The sequence below is a fragment of the Seriola aureovittata genome, chromosome 8, assembly GCF_021018895.1.
Source record: "Seriola aureovittata isolate HTS-2021-v1 ecotype China chromosome 8, ASM2101889v1, whole genome shotgun sequence".
Taxonomy (NCBI): domain Eukaryota; kingdom Metazoa; phylum Chordata; class Actinopteri; order Carangiformes; family Carangidae; genus Seriola; species Seriola aureovittata.
Window position 1 is genome coordinate 11,668,039 of NC_079371.1, and position 22,782 is coordinate 11,690,820.

General features: G+C 42.8%; 1 protein-coding gene across 10 annotated transcripts in view; it reads left to right on the forward strand.

Moving 5' to 3' along the window:
• Nucleotides 1-22,782, forward strand: part of LOC130173325 (uncharacterized) — a 92,183-nt gene that overhangs the window by 2,338 nt on the left and 67,063 nt on the right. For all 10 annotated transcript variants that reach the window (XR_008828399.1, XR_008828400.1, XR_008828401.1 and 7 more), the window contains exon 2: nt 9,787-9,881. The gene's annotated coding sequence lies outside the window, so the exon portion shown is untranslated. The remainder of the gene's footprint in view (nt 1-9,786; nt 9,882-22,782) is intronic.

Below are 22,782 nucleotides of genomic sequence, written 5' to 3' on the forward strand. Positions count from 1 at the left end.
GCCCCATCCTGTCGTTGCATTTGAGGCCAGTTTGAGGCCAGTTTGAGGCCAGGAGTAATTAGCCAGACTGAACCAGGGAGCAGGGTCATATATTCTTTGTGGTGAAAGGGTCTGGGCAGGGGGTCTCCTGGCGCTCGACAGGTGCAGTGGGAGGAAGGCGTCAGGAGTTTAGGGAATCGAAACCAGAGATGAGGCCAAACGACAGCGCCTCTGGCTTCTGGGGTCAGATGCTCTCTTTCACCCCTGGAGGCTCCAAAGCACAGTGAGAGCCTCTTCCTGTCCTGACACTGTATCTTGTGAATGTATGTGCATTAGTGCATGTGCGCAGGGTTATCTTTGTGCGTGTTCAGGCATGTGTGCTTGAGGGAGTGTGTGTATGAGACGGTTATTGGTGTGTGACACTGGGGTGAGAAGATCAGGGGGGCATGTTTTCAGTTGTAGTAATGTCCTGTCTTACTCTATCTGGCTCACACTCGCACATAGAACATTGGGAACACTTTTTATTTAAACACTCATGTGTCCACTAGTATTATACAACACTCCATGAGGAGCTTTGATCATTCAGCTGTAACAGCAGTGGCAAAAAAAAAAAAAAAAAATCGGTCATAATGTGTTGAGGTGTTTTGGCCAAGAGTTGTAGCATTGATTCTACTTTGTAATGTTGAGTAATAATCTCAAATATTCTAAAGGAGACACACGGCCGTTAAAGGGAGGAAAAGCAGTGTTGCTGACCATGTCAAGTTTTTTTCTTGCTTCCTGGCTGTTCTGCTTGAACTCAATAATCCTGGTTACAGCCATTACAAATCCTGCTGTCTTGACTTGAGACCCCAGACAGGAGACAGGCTCTGAAACTTGGTTTCATTTAGCATTCCTCTGGGCTTTACGGGCAGGTGTTTAACATTACTGGCAGGATATTTATTGGCAACTTTAAAGGCAACTTTTTTGCTTACCTCTCAATTAGGCACATACACATACAATGTGTGTACTGTAGATGCAAGCGCACAACCGTACACACACACAGACATGCATTAAAAAAAAAAACATATACAAGGATGTTCCATGCATGCAACAATCTGAGATTGACAGTATGGATGTTTAGTGGAGCACATTCTCACTTCTTTCTTCACCTCTGTCACACACTTCATGCCTTTTGAGGCACAGATCCACATCCCTTGAATCCACCCTTGACCCGTGACCATCTCTGTCTCTCTGTATGCACCCCCTTCCCCTCCACCCATTATGCCAGGTCAGTGTAAGATGTGGGGTAGAAATAGGGTTGGAGGCGCGATGGGATGTGTGGCCTGTAATTACCGAAGCTTAGCGAGGCCAGCGGCTGTGATGTGCAATTCTCAAATCAAGGTGCAGCCTGAAGACTCAGCCAGCCCCACTGCTGCCCTCTGCTACTTGATTGCTGGCAGCTGGGTGAGCCATGTCAAGTGGCAGGCTGGGAAATGTGAAATCCCAGATAAAGCACAGAGCCCTAAAAAGCCATGAAGCTTCCGTAATGAGGAAAGTGATAGGGTTTGGGGTTTGGGCATGCTTAGCAGGCAGCAGCAGCCAACGGTAACTCTTTCTACCTCTCCTTCTTCTTGGTGTGCCTGTATGTTAGACGGAGAGGAGAGGTGAAGGTGTTTGTATATCTGACTTTTCTAATCCTGGATTTATAAGGATCCACCAAACTCCAACAATGCAGAACTGGTGGGTAGGTCAGCGCAGCTCCAGATATACCCAAGCTAAATCCTCCCGGGTCACCCTCAGACATAAATCATAAACCTACAGTACATCCTGCCTATGCTTCTCATGTTTTCCCAGTACCAGTTCCTTTTGAAAATCCCTGTAACATTCCCTGCGGAAGAACAGCTGAATAATTCCTGATATTAATGGTGGCAGTCCGATTTAGAACGATTCTGGAGCCGTTGTAGCAGTTAAACGCATTCCTAGTTTTGTGGAGGCCATTATTCCTGCTTCTTAATCACCCCCTCAGCTTTTATAACCTTCCCAAGCCTTAGTGTGTCGCTGGGGGGGGGGACCACATGTGGGCAGAGACCAGGAAATAATGGCACTGCCAGGCCCTCCCCTTGTCTAAACTAACCACCACTAAAAACACGACAGGACACCGGTGCATATATAATGTGTTCTTAAATATTTTAAAATAGTGATGTTTCTCTGCATGAATATACATTTTCAAGGATTCAGTAATTTCCTAAAACAGTTAGTCAAACATGAGGAAATTGTACATTTGTTGGGGACTATTTTCAGCCAGTACTAACACATTTGGTGTACTAATGAGTACTGACAGCGGAAGAATGGTGTATGCGGGACTCAACATAAACTACAGTGCACATATTCAGCGTAATGACAAGGTCAGGAAACGGGTCACTCAGTCCAGTGGTGTGACTCACTGATGTCTCTTTAATTTCTTATGCATAACGGTGCAGTTCTATGGCACAGAGAAATAAGATATACTGTATCTGGATTTGACTACACAGACAATATTTGTTAGTACAGTCAATTTATTGTTAATATTGGTCTTTTACTGAGATTTGTTGACCATAAGAGAAAGATTCCCTTGATTTTTGTACCCGAACAGTGTGATTTTTAGTGTGGAGTTAGTTTTGTTTTTGAGTTAGTGTTAAATTTGCTGCAGTAGGCTTCTGTTTTTCTGCACAGCTCCATTAAAAAAGTTTGCATCTCCTGATAAGACAGTAACATATTGGTCCGAGGGTACTGTGATGAGAGTGAGGCCGCATGCAACACAGAACAGGAGTGGGAAGATGGAGCAAAGTAGACCTCAGTGTTTCCCTGCTTCCATCCATCACTCTCTCCTTACCTGCTTCCAGGTTTGCAGAGCCACAGAGGAGACAGAGAGGTGTGAGTAGGCTGCACAGATTTTTTTTTGACAGGGTTGTTGTTCTGAGTAGATACATTGCTTAGCTCTTAGCTAACTGTCTTTTTAACACGGTTAGCCTTTAGCCTCTAGCTTGTAGTTGGCAGTATGTGTGAAGTGGCTGCTCTGACTGATGGTTTAGTTACAGTTAACTGAACCACCTGGGTGCTCAGACACCAAACAGACCCACTGCACTGTGATGGGTGACACGCTGTCACGCCAGGTTTGATGGCATAATTTACCCGGGTCACAGTCATGCATACTGTTTAGCGGGGTGGGAATGGGCGGTGCATAGAGAGTCACTGCTTGTTTACCCTGCGCCTGATGGCCCCCTGCCAGCAGCTACAGCAATTATCACCTTTGAGGAATGTGGGACCCTCGTGTTAAATTCCCATTGACCCCCTTGTTGGAGGAGGTCGGGAGTTGGGCGCTTTCCCCAGGGGGGGCACGCAGACAGTGGGTGCAGGGTTGAGTACTGCATGGGTTTATGTGTGTGTGGTGCTCCAGGGAGATCCTCTAGATCTCCATCCTCAGCTCTGCAACCAACCACCATGGCTGCAGACCCCCAACATAGTATGCATGGTCTGTTTACAATGTAAATTGATTTCTAAAGGTCTTAATTTCACTTAGAGAAGCACCAAAGGTGGTCTGGGATCATGCATGACACACAGGCTTTATGTATGATAGAGGGTTCAAGAAAAAAATGTGGCAAAACCTTTATCTAACTCAGATTTATACATTTACTTGTAGTTGCAAGTTCATAAAGTTCATAAAGTGAAAAACTGCACACACTTTTAACAACTTGTTTTTTTGTCTCCCTATTACTTTTAGGATGCCTCAATAAGTTTGTTTGTCTCAAGCTGTTTTTAGTACACAAGTGTAAATCACAACTTTACAAGTCACTGTGGCGCACCATAAAGGGTGGCTGTTAATGTGCATGTGTGTGAGTGAGAGAGCATGGGCAAAAAAAAAAGAGAGGGTGGTTTGGACATAAGAGGTGTATTACGTCTGATGCTCTTCGCTTTAGAAAGGAATTAGATGTGAACATATGACATGTTTGGGTTACAGGCATGTACACATACATCTTTTTTTCTCCTCGATCTTCCTGTGCCCCATATCAAATACCTTCGTGAGTGTGAAGGATGTAGTTGGGAAAAATAGTATCCTATGTGCTGTAGGGAGTGAAGATACTATGGAAATCGATTACGTATGGAATCCCTTTTTTTCTGACCGTGATTGATGTTCCGAGCTTATGCATTTTTATCTTCTCTTTTACAGGCTCTTTATCATGGCTGTCTGCAGAATGTGGTGCGGTTTGCTCTCCAGTTATGGCTGAGGTAAAATAGCAAAATCATGAGCTTGTCTGCTGAAGCTCTGTCTCCTTTAGATGACAGTGTTGACATAATATATTGCCTCAGTTTCTTGTGTGATGTATTGCTGAACGTTTCTGTGTTGTAATAGCTTCAAAGTGAGTGGGGGAAGTAAGAGGCTTCCTGAAATGTCTTGCTGATTTTAACCTCAGTTACCCCGGGACCAGCAACTGTGCTCTGTCTTGAGTAGTCTGTGTTAAGCTGTGCATTGATTAACTCCTACTTGAGGGCAGCCACCCTTGAAATGTTAAGGCCTTTACACGTTGTGACAAACCAAAGTATCCCTGCAGTGTCATCAGATCACCTCATCACTTCCAATTAGCAGCCGTCTCAGACCCTTTTTCACCTTGTTGGCAGGACAGAGGATCTGCAGCGGGCCAGATTTGCAGCCTAGCCCTCTCCCAAAGGTCCAGCACTCTCATCATTTATTTATCTCACACACAGGCAGACAAAACAACACACACCCATCCTGTACCAGGTCCAACAGCTGCCAGCTAGAAGAGGGTATTAGCAGAGTTAGGGAGGGGGTAAGGTGGAAAAGGGAGGGACCATCTCAACCAACACACACTCTCGCACACAAGGCGCAATCAGCACATCATCTGCACCTTCTTGTCAAGAGTTGAACTTCTACAGCGTTGTCATGGCGACGTAATTTACTCCTCCAGAGGGGCTGTTCTTCTAGGTTTCAAATTGCACTGTAATGTTGGTGGTGGTTGAAGGGATGGGGGGGGGGGTTACTGCACTTGACTGTACTCTGATAAGGGATTCTTTGAGGAGAAGGCTATGATGTACTGAGCTTAAGAACGCCTTTTGATCTCAGTTTGTATGCTAATGAATCTGGTTTTATGTATGCATTGTAAAGCAACTCTTTGCCTTTGTTTATTTAGATGGTTTTATGTGGAGCCTTTATCCATCAGACATTATTGTGTCATTTTTGCGTCATTTGCATTACCCTTATTCCAAAGATAATTGCAGCGGTTGTGAGGTTTCTTTTTATTTGCTTGTGTTGTGTGTGCTGGGGCAGACACAGCCAAACCTCCCTAACTCTGGTTTCTTGTCTATGTGATAGCCTGACTGTAAGTAAGCCCATCTCACTTTGCAGACTTCTGTCTCCCTCAGCACGCTCGCTGCCGCAGCACTCATCCACGAGCAACACACTCAGTCGCACGCGCTTTCGCATGACTACACAAATGCACAAACAGGACCTCAGCGTTGACTGGCTCACGCACACAAAACTCACTTGCTTACTCACTCAGGAATTATCGTGATAGTAAAACTATAGAGGAAGAGCAAGGGAGACAACGAGAGAGAAACAGGGACAGAGACAGTGGAGACAGAGGGAGGGGAGAGGAGAAAAATTCAAGAAGCAATTCAAGTTGCAGTAGTTACTTCTTTAAAGTGAAAATGTTTTACATTTTTACATGAAAGTCTGTTCAGCTCATACTTTTTGCATTAGTAAAAAAACTTGACTTTTTTTTAAATTGTGTTGCAGGTGTGCAAAGTCACTGTTTTTAATGTTCAGTTGCTGGTTAAAGGCTGTACAGCTCAGCATCATGTCCTTTGAAGGATATGACAGATGTTTTCTGGAGTGTGTCTCTGTCTGTACTTCCCCGTCTCTTTCTGTGTGTGTGTGTGTGTGTGTGTGTGTGTGTGTGTGTGTGTGTGTGTGTGTGTGTGTGTGTGTGTGTGTGTGTGTGTGTGTGTGTGTGTGTGTGTGTGTGTGTGTGTGTGTGTGTGTGTGTGTGTGTGTGTGTGTGTGTGTGTGCTCTCTCTCTGGTCCGCTGCTTTGGCACAAAAAGGAAGACCAGGCCGCCCCATTCTTTGTTTTGCTTCTTGTAGGAAACTAGCAGCAAATTGTGGCTCAATGAGGCGTTGCTGTTTTGTATGGTCTGATAAAGTGCAAACGAAACCGTCTGGGCTGCACTGGCCTGCTGCAGTGTTTTCCATTGTAGCTTAGCCTATGAATGTAGGTCTGTGTGATGCTTGGTTAGTGTTGAACATTAGGTGATGGGGTGGGGGTGGGGGGTAGTTGGGGTTAGGGGTAGGGACCATTCATACAGTTTTAAGATGTCACCCAGTGTTTGGAGCTGCTGTCTGCTGTGTTTAATTGTGATGAGGGATGATTAGAGCTCTGCTTAAGACTGGAGGAGAGTTTTCTCTCTTGCTTGCTTTCAAGGGTTTCAAAATCCCAATATTATAGAGTTCTCAGATAGCACCAACATGACACACTTGTCATAGTGATCAGAGCAGGGCATATGTGTGTGGGTGTGTTGATGTGCATACGGGAAATATCCCAGTTTTTACTTCAATGCATTCATCCAACACCTGCAGTAACTACTTATGTCGGAAATGAAAGGAGTGACTCACAGAATATGCAATAATTTCATGAGGATTTTATACTCCAAAAATTTGAGCAGGTCATACTGGAAGCAAACAAACTACGTTAACATGATCTTAAGAGTTTATTTGATCAACAGTTGAAACATTTCCAAGCAGTGAAGTATGGAAATATTGTTAAATAATGTGTACTTTTCAAGATTGGAAAGTGTGGATTGGATAACGCACGAATGCAGACTTGTACTTGACTTATACTTAACCATTCTGTTATGATATTTACTTTGCTAAAAGGAGATAAATTTCTGTTCTTTTAAAATAAAATGAAAATAAAGTACAGGTATAAGTAAAGGTATAGGTTTATCATTTTCCTGGGCCTGAAAACACTGGTGTGTTGCCAATGCACAAATATAGAAAATCATGTCAATTTTGAGGGGAGTGGTTTTTTGCATGCAACATTTCCAGCACTGTTCCGTGACTTAATTTAGTTTATTTCAACACCACTGGGATGCACAGAGAACAAAATGCTGTGAAGATCCACAGATCAAGTTCATTGAGTCAAGCAAAACAAACACATGGCTTGGGAGATAGACAAAGAAGGAGGGTCTTGGGTGTGCCATGGCCCTTGTCTAAAGCGGTTATGGGGCCCACATGGGCGTTCTGCTCTCCAGAGGCTGTTGTGGTAATTATCTGCCAGGGTGCACGTGTGGGAGTATGTGTAAGACTGAGCATGTTTCTATGCTCAGGTCTGCTAGGTGCACATGGAATTGTAACGCTAGTTGTTTCCAAGCATCCTGTTCTGCATCCTGTTGCTGTGGCCCCAGACAGGATGAAATGCATATCCACTCAACCTTATATACCTCTTCACGCTTGTGTGATCTATATGTGCCCTGCCAAGCACACACAGGCATACACATATAGATCCATCTTTTCCTTACACCCCACAGTTGAGAAAGGGGATCTGGAACTCTCAGAGGAGGAGCGCGGCTGGGGGATGAGGCTGAGGAGCCATCTTTGACATGGGGCATGGGGCCCGACGGCACAAAGCCCCATTCCCTGCTCCTCCATGTGGAAAATGGCAGGAGCGCAAGAGGAGGAGGGGAAGGGGGCAAAAAAAAAGTGGAGGAAAGAGGAGGAGGGAGCAACAATTAGTGGGATCTGCTAATCACCAGGGCAACACTCATTTAATTGACATGTGAAATTTGAATTCATCTAACAAGTCGATAGGCTGTACGACAATGGACCAGTCATCTGAGGTCTGCCGGTGGAAGCCAAGGAGCGGAAGCGACAGCTGAGGGCTTAGGCCAAGGTCTTTGTTAGAAGTAGCAGTGTTGTAGGGTGGGAAGGTTTTCCATGAGGAGATTATAACCCATTATGCCTTTGACCCTTTTGGATAAGTAACTCCACAACTGCCCTTAGACGCACACACGAACAACACGTGCATACCATAGCAAGGGTTGCGTATGTATGTTCCTGTTTTTTTTTTTTTTTTTTTTTTTTTCAGCAAAAGGCACAGTGAGTAAACAACTGTTTTTTATACCACAATAAACCTGACCCTGATGATTCGAATGAAGAGGAGAAACACAAAAGGAGGTGGGAAGGGGAAAAAAAGCCGTCTGTCCATTCCTGCTTTTACAGAAATCAATAAGCTATTTAAGGTCATCAGAAAGCGGCATCAATATCATCCAGCTGCTGCAGGAAGTAAAAGCACACTAACTCTCACTGCCACCTCAGGAAGTGACTTGGAAAAGATGCAAAACATTTACTCACACCTCATTATTCAGGACATTATAAAAACACACTGAACAGCTGCTTCTATGTACCTGTGAACAGTGAACAGGGATATGTTTGCAGAGAAGTACATACAGGCTGTGACCAACACATACAAACAAATGCATCGAACATGCCCATCAGCCTAAGCTGTTCTTTGTGTTTAGTGCTAATAAGCAATGTGCATGATAAAATGGTCAAATAAAATCGTAGCTACTGTGAGCAGATTGCAAACATAAACAAGTTAACATTGTCATTGCGAGTATTTTGTCATGCTGACATATAGCCAAAAGCACTACTGTGCTTTAACCGCAGTTTGAGAAAAGGTGCAAGCTGTTCCACTTTCAGTATTTGACAGACAGAGCTACAGGAGGAATAAAATGTTTTTAATGAAAGATTAGTGCATGGTTGAAACAATTTTTGAACACACAAAATTGTACTGACCCATTAAGCTGGGACCTTCCTTCTACTTCAAATAAAATCAGTTAGAACATAAATAAAGTGATACATCTGTCTCAGTAGATAAATATGATAAGCTGCTAGTCTCCAAATCACACATTGAAAAGTGTAATCAGATCAATAACTGCAAAAAAAAGTAGCATTTTCTCCAAATACATCACAACCTCCCCTCCACCTGTACCACATTTGGTACACTCCCCTGGAACACCTCCATACAATGAGTCCAAATAGGTTGGCACTGGTTTGACACTTCCTGTGTCTAAAACTGCATGGTTAAGAGTAGCCTAGAGCACAAGTAAGAAAATCAAAGATTTAATGTTGAAATACCTCAAATCTTTGTCCTGGAATAAGCAATAGGCTATGATTACTGCAAACAGTATGCAACAAATATGACTAACATTACTGTCGAAAGGCCTCAAACAGTCGCTAATACCAACAAAACCTTAATGCATGAAAAGTTGCTGCTAAGTACAATGTGTCTTATTGATGTTAGAGGGGACACCTGGGTTAAAGGGAAACTCAAGTTTCATATAGCTTTAATCAAATTTTTGTTGTTTAGGACATTATTTCTATCAGGGAAATAACATTGTACCCACCAAAGGTATTGCTGAGAACTGTGGATATAGTGACATGGGGCAAGAAACACAAGATGATCAGACAGGCTTTAAACAGAACCTCCAGGTTAGCTAAATGTATTTATAGGAGTAAGCGTAGCTGTAACTTGGGAACCCAGAGTTTTCTTGTGCAAAGAGCACTCAGTTTCAGTTTTACCTCCAAATCTCCAAATAAAAATTGTTGGCTTGTTTATTTATATAATATATATATATATATATATATATATATATATAATACATAAACTGCTAAATATGATGGCCAAAACTTCAAAAGTTGCAGCTAAATAAAACCCAGAATTTTCGTTGTATCTGAAAGTAATGCTGATTTTCCTTTTATCCTAAACTCTGACAGATACTGATTGTCTTCCGAGTGGCTTCCTTGGTCTGGTTGGATCTGACTGACACCTGCAGTCCTAGATGGCATCAAACCAGCCGTCCAAACCACTGGTGAGTCCCATTCACTTCAGAACACTGTAAACAGAGCGCAACATCACGGAGCAATGATTCCACTTTCCCCATTCCCTCGTGGATTCATGCTTAGTCAACCCATCAAGCACTGCTAATCTGCCCATTCTTTAAAGTATCTTTGATTCGGGACATTTGAATGACCTCCACATAACTGCAGCGTACTTTCCAAATGTACTTGTGTGTTTTTGATCTATTGCTCTGCTAACAGATAGTTCAATTGTCAGAGGTGACTTTGTAGAAGTGGCAGAGAGTCAGAGGAGACTTCCAAGTCTTTCAGCCAGAGTGTAATCCTCTTCCTTTATCTCTCTGGCTGATCTGGGCCAAAGCGCTGTGTGAGAGAATGATTCAATGACTGCCTGCTTTTCTGTAGCTCTCAGTCACGTTTTCTCGTCTTCACTCACCATCTCTCTCTTGTTCTCTAATTCTCACCTGATTGTCTGTTGCGCTCTTTCAGTGTTCACCTCCACTGTTTTGTGTGTGGGCAGCAGTGATCGCCGATATGATGCCGCTCTTTTTTTTTTTAATGATAGAAGATCATCTCTTTCACACACTCACACACACGGACACCACCTTACACTACACACCAGACAGGCAACTTGGATTATGTCCAAGAATCACAGCTGGATTGGTGTATGTGTGCGTACTGTAGATATTTGTGCGTTTCCAGGAGGGGGGTGGCGGTGGTGGGGTGGAGAGTGGGCTTCATCTGGGGCATTTGATTGGCCCACTGGCACAGAAGCCAGACAAGATGCTGATTGGACAGATGTATGGAGACTAGCGTGCAGGTTTCTGTGTGTGCCATGTAGCTTTGCCTCCCAGAGCGCTGGCCAATAGCTCCACATATTGGATGCATTACAGATTAGAGCCCATGCAACTGTGTGCACATAAGTGTATATGTGTCTGTGTGCGGGTTTGTGTGTCTGCACAGCTCATCTGTGCAGGAGCACTTTTATCTTCCATGAACAAATCTGCACTGTTTCTATTCACCGAAGTGATCACGAAATGCATTTGCCTCTCCCAGACTAATCATTAATTATTAACGGCAGATTTGACTTGGCATCCCAGATCGATGCAGAAGCTACCCACCATTAGACGGTTAAGACTGTTCTTAAATGCGTTTTCAAACAATCAAAATGTGAGAATTTATTGAAAATTCTTTATGATAAGGGTAGACAATTACTACATGATTTACTGCAGAGGTTGTGAGCTCATCTACCTCAAAGCGAGCCGCTCAGGCACACATTTTCAATGATGGTACAATCATAAAGATGAGATTCACTGATGCAGGATTTTCAACCAGCTTGAAATCTGTCCTAAAATTGAATCTGGTCAATCTGGCTTAAATGTCTCAAACTCAGACAGTGAGTATAAGAGCTAACCCATAATTACAGTTGCTGTTGTTGTTTATTGTTGTTTATAACTGCAAGAGTTGTCCTGAAGTTTTTGCTTAAACTAAATATCAAAGTATAAGAATACTTTTGTATTTTTACCTGATAAAGATGTGGCAGTAACTTTGAGCAGCTCCACAAAAATCTTTACCACAACCAGATGGAATTGTTACTTAGTTTAGTGCATTCAGGTGTTACTTCTTCTCTTCTCACCTTCCATGACCTTTTTAACCTGACAACAGAGAAGAGAGAGGTGAGGAAGAGAAGGCTCAGAGCGGGAAAAAAATGAGAGGGAAAAGTAAGAATAGCACACAGAAAGAAGAGAAGAAAGGAGATGTGGTGAAAACAGTAGCTTATACTCCTCTGCATGACAGAGTCTGGCCTTTTAGAGGTCTAGACTCTGTCATTACACTTGTCAACACCATTCCCCGGTATCTGATACAAGTACAGGGCTCAACCACCAAGGCTTATCACACATGAGACACTCACATGCATTAAAAAAGTAAACAATCTATGACCATACACGTACACATACTGTCCATATGGACATGCAGAAACAGAATAACAGACAAACATACATATTCACACACAAAAACCGTCGCACCATCAGCACGGCAGCCCTTGCCACGCAGTAGGACACGCACACACTCATATGCAGCACTGCTTATTGAAAACATGGCAGCACTCTCAACCCCAGACGGCTCTCCTCTGCCCACCTGTCAAAAAAGAGGAAAATTCACCTGGCTGGTATCTCAATCTTCTTCAGCGCTTAGCTTAGCTTAGACCAACCATCTGGCTCAGCAGCTCTGATTCCCTCCCTCCCTCCCTCTTCACTAACTCTCACTCTCTCTTAGTCTTTTTAAAGCGTGTCAGCAGTTACCCGTCACAGCAGTCTTAGTAAGGCTGCTAACGTGGCTAAGTGTCCCTGGGCCTCTTAGTTAGTGGGTGCTGTGTTTCTTTATATGTGTGTGTGTGTGTGTATGTGTGTGTGTGTGTGTGTGTGTGTGTGTGTGTACACGATTCACAGATGGCAACAGGAGGGGAGGGCGAGTTGGAGGGGGTGATGGAGAGAGCTGTCTGAGGCTCCAGCAGCTCTCGTGTCTCTCAGGCAAGGCGGTCTGTCTGCGGGCATCTGCACTGGCAGCCACCCCCCCCACACACACACACACACACGTCTCCCCCCTTTTCCCGTCCTCCGTCGCCACGGCCACCTCACCATCCAGCGCCGCGGCTTGGCAACAATCCGCAGTCCCTGAAAGATGATTCCCCTTGACCTCACTTCACCGCCAACCTTCTCCGTTTGCCACAGCAGATGATTAAGTTGATAAATGATAGGGGTGAATTATACATTATGGTTACATTGGGAGAGGAACAGCCTGTGGGGAGAGCGTGGCTAAAAGTTGCCCAGGGAGGATAGTCTATCTGTGCGAGCATACGTCTGTGTGCACATCTGCATATGTGTGTGTGGACATTGACTCACATGTGTTGTGTCTGCTTGGTTGTCAGAGCGATGGTCTTTGATTTGGAGCTGGTCTCAGGGTTTGTGTTGGCCTGTGAAACTTTGAAGATGATTAGCTGAGTTGTGTTTGTAGTGTACCCTCTAAGAGTGATTCGTTCTTTTTTTGCTGCTGGCTTATTGATCACAGCACAGCGAGTGGCAGCATTATATTTAACGACATGGCTCCTCACTATAGGAAGATAGGTCAAAATACGTTTTTCTTCTTACACTTTTCTTTGAACTTGTAGTTTTAAGTATCTTTCACATTTTCCTATCTGTTTGCTCTCCTTGTTTGACACAAGAGAAAGTGCTTGGTGTGGGAGTTTCTACAGGACTAATATTTAATGTTTTTTTTGTAGTTTGAATTCCACAGTACAGGCCAGAGCACACAGTACAGTTCTTTGAAATTTAGTTTGACACCTTTGTGTCCTGGTGGCACCTGCAAAGACAAAGACAAGAAAGGACTTGTTTTGAATCGAGAGAGTAGGGGAGTAACTTTTGGTTCTGACAGGATTTCTGAATGCACCACTAAGCACACATGCATACACACACACAGACACGCACACACAAACACACTAATTTATGCAGACATTTCTCTTCGAGTAATACAGCTCTGATTGGCTTAGACACTGCAGCGGCACAGCATGTACGGCCGGCACAGTTGACACATCTGTTCCTGAGATTCATGGAGGTTTGGGCGCTGGAGGTGTTGGTATGCACTGATTAGCACGAGGCTGTCTTTATCCAAACCGCCGGGTTTCCTACTGGGCTTCCATAAACTGTTTACTAAGGAGTCTGTTGCCATGGTTTTCAGCCATGTTCCAATCAGTGTTTTTTTTGACCACTCAGCTTTATTTATTCCTATAAAAGCCCATGCCTTCTGCATCAACCAACTGTTGTACCCCTCAGAGCAATTGTTCTGAAGTATGTATATATTGAATTTCATTCAATTGCAGGATAGTTGGCTTGGATGATGATTGAAGCATGATTGGATGAGCTCTGGAGAGAGAGTCTTTACAAGCTGACACCTTTGGCTCATGGGTGGTTTTGAAACGGAGGCTTTGATGAAAGAAAGAGATCACTATCATAATAACCTAATAACTCTGTGTTCTATGTGTGTGCAGGGGTTCTAGTTAGAAACACATGCTAGCCACAGTTTTTGATCTCCCTTGAAAACGACATTTTCCAAAAAAACTTACCTTAATGACACCCCTGGGCAAGATATGATAAAAGTGAGATAAGATAAGACAGTTTTTTTTTTTTACAACCAAAATTATCTTTACTCTGATCCTGCAAGTCCTTTGTCTTTCATCCTTTCAATTTCCCCCTTCTCTGTCTCTGTCTCTGTATCTCGTCCTTTTTTCTCTGGTTTAATAGCAAGAAAAAACTCTCTCATTGATCTGACAAAGCTAAAGCAGCAGAGACATCAAGTCGCTCCCAGAGGTCAGGTCACAGCTGAGAAGTGGACCGATGCTCGGATTGTCAGTAAGGTCAGGAGTTTGTCTTCCTATAGGCTGTGGCCTGCATCTTTAGTGTTTAATAGTCTTGTAAGCTGTTTATTTCGACCCTTTGCACCTCTCTTAACAGGAAGCCATATCCCTCAATTGGATTGCAGGTAATTAAATACTACACACGTGTAAAGTCAACAGGCAAAGGTGTCATACATCCCCCGCTCCCTGCCTTTTTCTTGCCCATCCTCCTCCTACTTTGGGTTGTTCTTTTAATTTAAACATTCTGCTTGAGTATTATGAATTTTTAAACATTTACCCCACTTTTACATGAATTCTCTCTGCCAAGAAGTCTATGTCTTCCTCTCTCTTTTTTTCTGTGTTTCTGGGAGGACTGAGCAATTTGGTAATGGCATAGTTATGTGATGTTAAAGGAATAGTCCAACATTTTGGGAAATACGCTTATTTGCTTTTAATCGTTTTAATGAGTTAGACGAGAAGCTCATAACAACCTTATGATGTTGATCGTCAAGAAAATGATGACATTCCTTCCCGTAACTTGACATTTGTGAACCGATTAAACAAATAAAATACAACATTAGTGAGGTTTAGCACAAAAGCATATTTCCCAGAATGTTGAACCACTGTTTCAATCTAAGTTTATATGATAGGATTTGTGCTTTTGAACAGTGGATTTACATTTACCCTGCAGACATTCTACACTGTTACTTCCTCCTCATAACTGAAAACATCTATATTCAGTCTTTGGGGTTATCAATTTATTTTATTGACCAACTGAATCCAGGTAATTTTTTATTTTATTTATTTATTTATTTTATTAACCTCCCCCTGCTCTGCCATGGCCCTACCTTCCAGCCCAGCCTTTCAATGGCCAGTTTGTGGTGACACAAGGTGACGTGTGACTCTTTGCAGAGTGTAAAGATAATCATTGGGCAATTAATGAGCACCAAAAGGGAACCATTAGTGACGTGTAAACTTGCGATACCTGCCTGGTGTCTGACGGGGCCTCGGAGGAGGAGAACTCAGAGGAAAAACAAACTTGGAATTTAAATTGCACCATGCAAATGCAATGAAATGAGACATAAAGTTCACTGGTCCCTGAGGCGTGTTTATTGTGATGATTGTATTTGTCTGCTGGATGAGAGCAGCTGAAGAAGTCTTCCTGTGTAAACTGGTGCCAGCTGTTGCACTGCACTAACCTGCTGTTTGTCTTCCATTTGCATCTTAAAAATTTACAAGGTCAAATGCATCATACGTCGGGATAAAATGCAGTTGTGCCAATATGCAGCGTTTTCCTATGGAAGCTTCTCCTGTCTACCAGCTTTCCTGCAGCTAACTTTCTCTTTTTTGCTTTCCAATAATAGTCCTGTCTCATTAAGTGAGTCAATCAGTCAGTCAGCCAACTCATGTGTTTATTGTTTGAACTCCTACTTCTCCCATCTTGAAAAAGGAGAAGAGAAAAAGAAAAACTGACAGGGAAGAGGTGAAATGATGGACTTCAACAGTCTGTTTTGCCTGGCAACAGGCAGCTGCCACTTGTTAATCTTTGCCCTCTTGTGTGATAACACAGTTGTTGTGTTGGCGGTTGTTGTCATGGTAGTTTGAATGTTTTAGAAAAAAAAACTATTTTGCCTGAATGGGTGAATGGAAGAGAGTGACAATGGGATCCAGTGATAACTGAGGGAAGCCACAGGAACTTCAAGGATACTGTAAGCTTAAAGTGTCTTATCATCCTCCCAACCCCTCCAGTGGATTGCCTAGACCCCCCCTCCACACACACTCACACACTCAGAAGTGGTCATGTGATTTACACACACGCATACACATAGATGCACACATTCACAGACAAAGCCTTTGGATGACTCAAGAGAGTTGTTTTCTTTTTTAAGTCTCAAGATCTTTTTATTTCCATTACTGTTTCAGTACTCTGTGTGTGTGTGTGTGTGTGTGTGTGTGTGGGGGGGGGGGGGGCTGGTGTGTTTGTGCGTGTGTGTTTGTGCGTGTGTGTATTCTTCTATAATCAAAGGCATCTATTTTATGTTACTACTGCCCTACATATCGATGCTGAGGTAGAGACCCATCAAGGGGAATGTTCTAATTAACAATGCTGCAGTTCTCACTGACACCTCTCTCTGTGGCAATATCTTTTCAACTTCTAGCATCCTCACCTCAAAAGCATCCATTCAACAGGGAATGTGCAAAACACATACAGGGTTATGTGTATTCTTTGCTGCGAGGAAAATACTGAATACTTATCTAGACAGGAGTAATTTTGCTGCAAATAGGATAGGACAGTAAGAGGGGGAGAGAAATGCAGGCAGGCAGGTTGCCACGAAGGGGAAATACACACAGATGGCCTTGACAGACTGACAGACAGAGGATGAGAAAAAAGTAGACTAACGAAGAGGCAGACACAAAGACACATACGTACAGGATGTATATGCATCCAGATACCTGCACAACAGTGTGAGCACAGCTGTGTGTCGGGCCGAATCCGCACAGCATTTTGCATTCACATGTATACACTTGAGGATTAGACCTGTTTGTTGGACCACTATTGGCTTTTTTATTAAATCTCTGCCAATCACCATCATCCGGTTCTGATACGATGCCCTGGTCGTTATTACAACAGTCTGCAATGATATGTCTTTTTTTTTTTTCTATGAATTTTTAAATTATATCTCCTCTGACTCAATTGAGCTATTATAGAACAAAAATCCCAAACATTTGCTGAGACCAGCTTCCCAAATGGGAGAATTTACTACTTTTTTCTGTTTTATTATTGTAAATTGAATAATTTTGGTGTTTTGTACTGTTGGAGAGAAAAAAACAAGCAACTTAAAGAAGTCACCCTGGGCTCTAATAGGAGTTTTTCCACTTTTTATTGGCATTTTATCAACTAAACTATTAAGCATTTACTCAAACAAATTATTGGTAGAGAAATCAATAATGGAAATAGCCCTAATGCCTAATTTAGTAGAGTAAAAATCTATCTAGAACTTCCCTACTCAACCCCGTCTCCTAGAAATTTATTACAGCAAATACATATTGAAAGAAATGTAATGTGGCTTAAATACTGTTTTTAAATCAACATAATGAGGAAACGTGAACATTTTGCAAAATGTTTACACTGTATCTACAAAATGTTCAATGTCCATGTATTAAATTCAGTTTCCCTACAAAATATGCTCTTGACAAGTAAAGCCTAGTTGATATTTTTATGATGATGTTTAGGAAGTCAAAACACTTGTCTAAAGTCAGTAAAAGATCATAGTCTTTGTTTAATGTTAAAAAAGTCAACAGTGACTTGAAGTACAAGAGAAGACTTGTTTATGTGATCGTAACTTGTGAATGAAAGTACAGTCTTGTTGCCGAAACTGGACTCAGGATGTGAATGCTGGTCTCCAGTGTCAAGGACTTATCACGTATTTAAAAAAAGAAAAGAAAATGTTGCAACTGAATATAATCCTGGCAGCAGTTACATTTCCTTCAAAATCATATTTGCCTAAACAAACAGGTAGTATATGAATGTAACTTCAAGGAGATTCAGTTGCCTTATTATTCTATTTACCTAACAACCGAGTAAACTTTCATCCAGTGATGAAAGCCAGAAGATGTGGAGAAAGCCCTGGAACATTTCCCTTTCCTGGATCTATACATTTTTGTTGAATTGTACGTTATTCCATTATTGAAGTGAGTCATCTTGCTATAAAAGATGCTAAACCTAAGATAATGTCACTTGTCAGGATTTGAAGTGTTTTTTTCTGCCACGTTGATCCAAATGCCATTTAGGGAGTTGACAAGGCCATTCATGAAGAAGACCTCTTTAGATCGTTTGGCTTGAATTTATATTTAACATTGGCACAAAACATTGTTGTCCAATAGTTTTAGTGGAAAAGCATTGGTTTTAGTCTCATCTATGATAACTAACAACAACATAGACGCAGGTTGGTGGCAGCAGGCAAGCCCCCTGCTCTTGGTGGCTGATGTTCTGTCAGGGTTGGGGGGAGGCTGGGCTGGATCCTGCTGGGTCTTTTGTCACCCCTGCTAATTGAGTGATCCTGGTGACCCTGTCGTCGCTGCCTGGTAACACATCAACAGGAGCTGGTGCCGCTGCCCACCACTTAAAGTCATAACTAGACATCTAGCTCTATGATGGGCGGTGGTTGTGGGATGCATTGCTACATTGATGGATGAAATGATGGAAGGATAGATGCTACATGAAGGCTGGATGTACTGGCTATAGTCATAGTCAGGAAGCAAGGTTAAGTGCAGTTCAGTGGCGCGGCATTGATGCTTTTACCATTTCTGCTTTGTTTCCTTGCAGGGCTGACAGAGCTAGAATTGATTGAAATCATAGGCACTCTAAGGCACATTGAATAAAAGCTTCCAACTGGCCTGTGGCTTTATGAAGGTGTGGGAGGATGCATACAAGAATCGTAGGGAGAAATAAACAATGTATTATTCTTTGAGGAATTTTTCTTGCTGCAGTATATAAACATAATGACGAAGATGAAGGGATGGATGCACTGTTAGACCGTTTCAAAATTAGTATGCTACGAACATATGAGAATAACACTTGACAGATGCTCACAGGGTGATATCATGCCCCATCTTATGATTTTTCATTAAGTATGCTATAACAGCTGCACTTGTACGTCTCACTCAGTGGTGACAGTCGAAGCATGCCAAGTCTTCAAAAAAAAAAAAAAATCACTCATATTTCAATGCATGCCTTTAGAATCTCTTAGTGAACATGTGACACTTTTCAGATAAGTGTTTTTGTGTTAACAAAATGGAAATCTTAATTTTGCTAAGCTAATTATAGCTTGTAGCCCGTTGCTAAGCAACCTAATGACAGGAGACAGCAGGGAGTCAAGAATCTAACCTTTGGCTGGATAGAGCCAAGAGGTGACATTTGGATTTCCTTAATATCACCCTCTATTGATTCACTGCGTCCTCACTGTGGCTGTATTGCACTTTACGGTTCAAATGGTGTAAAGTGTGCTTTAAAGTAACTGTATTTTATACATATATATAATAAGGAAGAAAAACAGTTTCAACTCCAGTGAGAAAATTTAAAGCTTTCAATCAATGTCAGGGAGCTGTTATGATAATGACAGTCCTTACATATGGACGTGCATGAGTCACTTTGTGATGTAGAAATGTGCATTTAGTTATGTCATCACAGCCTTTTTATTTCTACTTACAGGGCATAAAACACATGGTTTGTCAAAGAAATGTGCACATCATAATTATTCCCATAATGCAAAATGGAAGAGAACTATTGGGCTGAGTTATGAGGCTGAGGATCTACTGCTGTTGCCTTATGACATGGTCATGTTATTGGATTAAATTCTGAAGCACGTCCATGCAGTAGTAACCACTGCGCAAGATTGTTTACCCTGAGTCTGTGTTAGAGTAATACTACAATATCTAGAAGCTGTCTCTTTTGAAGGACTGGAGCATCAGTACAGATAGTATGCAACAAGGCACCTCTGTTATAGCTTCATATACAGTCATGGGTGGATTGCTGTCTGTCTTCGGTTAAATAATATTTTCAATCTCACTAAAATACTGCAGCACAGGCACAGTCTATCCATCACAGATTGGCCAAAGACAAGGTCTGTATGCTCTGAAAATTTCTTTGTGGGTGTCTGATTTTTCCTCCTATCGAGGGGGAGAGTTGGGGGGTGGGGGTGGGTTGGGGGGGGGGGGATCCATGGCTCAGCGCCAAAATAGTTTTGAAGTATCTGTGAAAAGACTCCTCTTAATCCGTTTTATTTGCTCTGCTACCTCCGAACCATTTGTCCACGCAGAGCTCCCAAACCCTCCACTCCACCCAGCCATCTCAGGGATTTAGTGTGGTAGAGCAGAGGTGCAAGAGCCCACAGACAGTTAAAAAAAAAAAAAAGCCATCTGGCCAAGGGGGGTGTAGTGAGGTGGGGGTGTTGGGAGGTTTGGGGCGGAGGAGTCGTGCTGGGCAATCAAAATGACGGACAGCAGTGAGAAGTGTTTTGCGGGCTCCCACGTACATGCAAAGTAGCCCGACTTGTGAGCTTTCACAGCTCCCTCTGGTCTTCAGGTAAACACTGACCGGCAGAGGTATGCGTGGCCTTTCCCCACCTCAGTGTTTGTGTGTGTATTTGTGTTTGTGTATGGTAATAATGTGTTTGTTGGCATGCTTGTGAGAGGAAAGAGTGGACTTTCTTATGTTTACATCCATGTCAGTGGCTCATGTATTTGTGTGTTCTACAAGAAAGGCTGCCAAGTTTATTTCTGTAGTTTTTCTGCTTGTTTGCCAACAATAGTGTTTGCCGGTAGAAAATGTTTGACCAGAGAAGTCAGGGTTAGCAGGTGAAATAAACAGCATCCATATTTCATGAACCATCAAAAAAAAAAAAAAAAACCTTCTTGCATTCGACACAGGCTCAGTTCTAAGGACACTGTGAAATGGGCGCACAATTGTTCCTCTTCGCTCTGAGCAAATATTATAATCCTATTCTCTTATGCTTTCCATCTTGCCCTCTCTCCCTAATGTTCACCCCAATGGCGGCCCCTTTCCCTGAGTGAAAACCCCTCCGAATGTGTGGAGGCTTCATTTTTCACTCTCCCTTTGGGGCTCTGTTGTCAGAGAGCAGCCCTTAGGAAGTCTTTATTTCTGCCAGGCAGGGCCTCTTGCGTTCCTCCACCCTCTCCCTCCGTTCTCATGGCTGTCCCCCCCACCTGCTGGGATCCTGATCCCAGCCGGGGCAGGGCTTCAGCGGGGGACAATTACTGCTGCTCCCCGGCTTTGATCATCTGACCACATGGAAGCATAACAGCTGACCACATGTTTCAACAGACAAGAAGAAGAAGTAAAGAGAGAAAAGAGGAAGAGTTAGAATAGGGTGAGAAGAAGAAAAGAAATCCCCTTTTCATTTAAGTTGAGCCCAAAGTTCCATTCCACTTTGGAAGCTTTACGGAGAGTTAGCCCGAATGGTCAGATCTGTGTTTCAGACAGTTTCCTTTGATGGTGATTATTTATTTGGATCAGGGAAACCATACTTATTACGGACTATGTCTGGCTACAGCCTCCAATAAAGTTCGGTTTCAATTTGCCACTCTCTCTTTTGTGAGAGCCGCAGAGAGAGAAAGAGAGAAGCAATTTGAGGCAGCCCTTGTAAAAAGTGAGTGCTAAGTCTGCTGGTATTGTCGGCCAAATTGTCAGGAGGCCAACTGGGCTCTGCTGTCGAGTTCTGGGCACTGCCTGGCTTTTTCTCAACCTAGGCCTCTGTTTCATTCAGACAGCTTCTCCACAAAGTCAGAAGCTTTTCATGTGGGCCCACAGGGGTTACCGTGGTAAACTGGCTCAGTCACAAAGTCACCATCACATCCATACCACAGATAATAAATAGCACAAGTGAAATAGCTATTAAGATATTGAGGGCAAGTGTAGCTATAGAGGTGAGAGAAATATGATGATTCAGCTGCATTCAGAGTACCAGCTACTGAACAAGATACAATCAAGGTACTTGTTATTCTGATAGTGTTGTACACAAATGGGCACATAAACAGTTGGGGAGATGTTAGATGCAGATAAAGAAGAGTGCTGATCTAATATTTTAGTTTTGGTAAAATTATTCTTATTTTTTGCTCTGTGCATGTGTAAGTCCCCCATGTTGGGGGATATCTACTCACAAGATCTCGGCCAAGGTGGTTAGATGGAAACTGACAAGGCTGAGGGAGAGGGGAGGGAGCCTGCTTTGCTCTGCTTGTCAGGGATGGCCTCTTGGAGTGTCCCAATTGTGGAGGCGATCACTTTACCGCATTAATGGTGCCTCAAAAGAACCTCTTCAACAGCACTTTGGCCCAGCCTGGAAGAACATGGCTTGTTTTGACTGGTCTGCCACCTTTTATTGTCACCACTCCGCCGACCAACAGTTTGCTCCTGCCTCAGCTACACTGCCACTGTGGCTCTCTGAGAGACGCTCACACAACATATGTGCGCACACTTGTGCACAAACACATGCATGCACTGAAAGCTGGAATGCAAATGTGCTTGTGCACACATCCACATACGCGCTCTAGCGTACGCTTGTATGCACAAACCCTCACACACACACACACACATGAAAACCCCAGGGTATACTGAAGAGATTGGAAAGATTGGAATTGGCTTTGATGATAGCACCGGTCAAATAAAGCATATGAGCTTTATAAATGTACTGGAAGGTGTATGAGACGGGGGGAACCCACTTGTTATCTTTATCTGTGTAATGAACAAAAGAATCTCAAGTTAATATATATCATCAAAAAAAAGAAAACTGCCGAGCAAATTTTGAGTATCCTAAAATTTTCTCTGTTGTGTGTTTGATTAATATGCGGAGCATTTGACATAATATCCCTCAGCAGTGAGAGATCCGCCAGCAAAATTGAATATTTGAGATACTGTTAAGTGTACCATTTAACAGTCTGTCAGTGAGTAGCAGTTATGACAAATTGTAGCTGTTGATGAATGAATATCTGCATTTTTAATGAAGTGA